This window comes from Neodiprion lecontei, chromosome 3, assembly GCF_021901455.1.
Source record: "Neodiprion lecontei isolate iyNeoLeco1 chromosome 3, iyNeoLeco1.1, whole genome shotgun sequence".
Taxonomy (NCBI): Eukaryota; Metazoa; Arthropoda; class Insecta; order Hymenoptera; family Diprionidae; genus Neodiprion; species Neodiprion lecontei.
The window spans coordinates 14779967-14781402 of record NC_060262.1 but is presented as its reverse complement, the minus strand read 5'-3'; the positions used below and the strand labels follow the sequence as shown (position 1 = coordinate 14781402).

The window sequence follows — 1436 nt, the reverse complement described above, 5'->3', positions numbered from 1 at the left end:
TTTCGAGAACCGTAGAGTAGCGTTCGATGAGGCCAGGGGCCGGAAGATCTTGAAATATAAGCCCCTGGCCGATGAGCTCGGAAGGCGCGGTTACCGGGTGACGGTCTCTGCGTTCGTCGTCGGCGCCCTCGGCTCATGGGACCCGAGGAATGAGTCGGTGCTGAAGCAGCTGCATATCGGCAATCGGTATGCAGCGCTGATGCGCCGGCTCATTGTCTCGGAGACCATCCGATGGTCACGTGACATCTACGTGGAGCACGTCTCGGGCGTCCGACAATACCGCGTGCCTGAGTTAAGCGGACCCTTGGGGGGCAACGCGGGAGCAATTCAAATGGAAAATCTGAACGGCGAAGGGCCGCCGCTTGCGGGCCGAGTCTAGGCTGCGTCCCATAATTTTAAATCTAATTTTGAATCTATTTATCTGTGTATCGGTTCTCTCTGTCTACCTTGTTTATTTTTCCTTTTATGTCAATTAATGGAGGGCGGTGGCCAGTAGGGACTAGTCCCCGAAAGTTTTAATTTATACACCTAATGGCACCCTAGCTATAGATTGACATTTTATTACTATACTTTTTTCCTATCTCTTTCAGTCATAGCTAGCAATGAGATCTATTCCATTTTACTTATACATTTTAAATTATCCTTTTTTATCTTTTCCCATCATTTTACTCCTATCACTACTTTATTGTTTTAAAAATCAACTGGTTGCACATTCCTTATTCTAGTCATCTACGCGCAACCTGATTCTGATTATTTTAACTATTTTAGCCAAAGATGTGACACTAGGTCTCTTTTAATCACATATCTATATTATATTTACACGTTTTTTAGCCACCGCCTGAGGCGGAATATGTAACCTTATTACCCCCGGGCAAACAATTGTAAGCCTGGGGGAACATTTCCTGTTTAAATAAACGCCTTTATCTGTTCTTATCAGCTTAATATCTGATACGCTCCCCATTGGGGGGCCAGTATATTAATCTGATTTTTGGAAGGTGGTGGAGTGTCAGGGGCTTGCTCCGGCTCCGCCGCGGGTCAACCCTGCATTGCAGTACCGTAGGGAGCAGGCCCACTAGGACATTTAATATCAGAGCACTCCGCCACCTTCCAAAAATCAGTAGGATAGGCTAGGCTGATTTTTAATTTTCTGACTTTTAGACTTTTATTTATTGACTTTTTGTTTTTATCATTTTATATATACAATTTTATTTATTGACATTTGTATATTTTTTTTTTTACACTTTCGATTTCAGTTATTTATTTATTTAATTTATTAGCTATTTATTTATTAGTTTTAATCCCGTTTTAATTAAATAAATATTTTATTTTTTAGTTTATTACATGCTTTACCTCAATAATCTTCATTTATATTCTATTATATGGATGTATAATATAAATATATTAGAATAAATATACGTATATATATATATATATAT

General features: G+C 39.6%; 1 pseudogene; it reads left to right on the top strand.

Annotated features, from left to right (window-relative positions):
* The first annotated feature begins 898 nt into the window (after positions 1-898).
* On the top strand, positions 899-1078 carry LOC124293762 (annotated as a pseudogene).
* Positions 1079-1436: the final 358 nt, after the last annotated feature.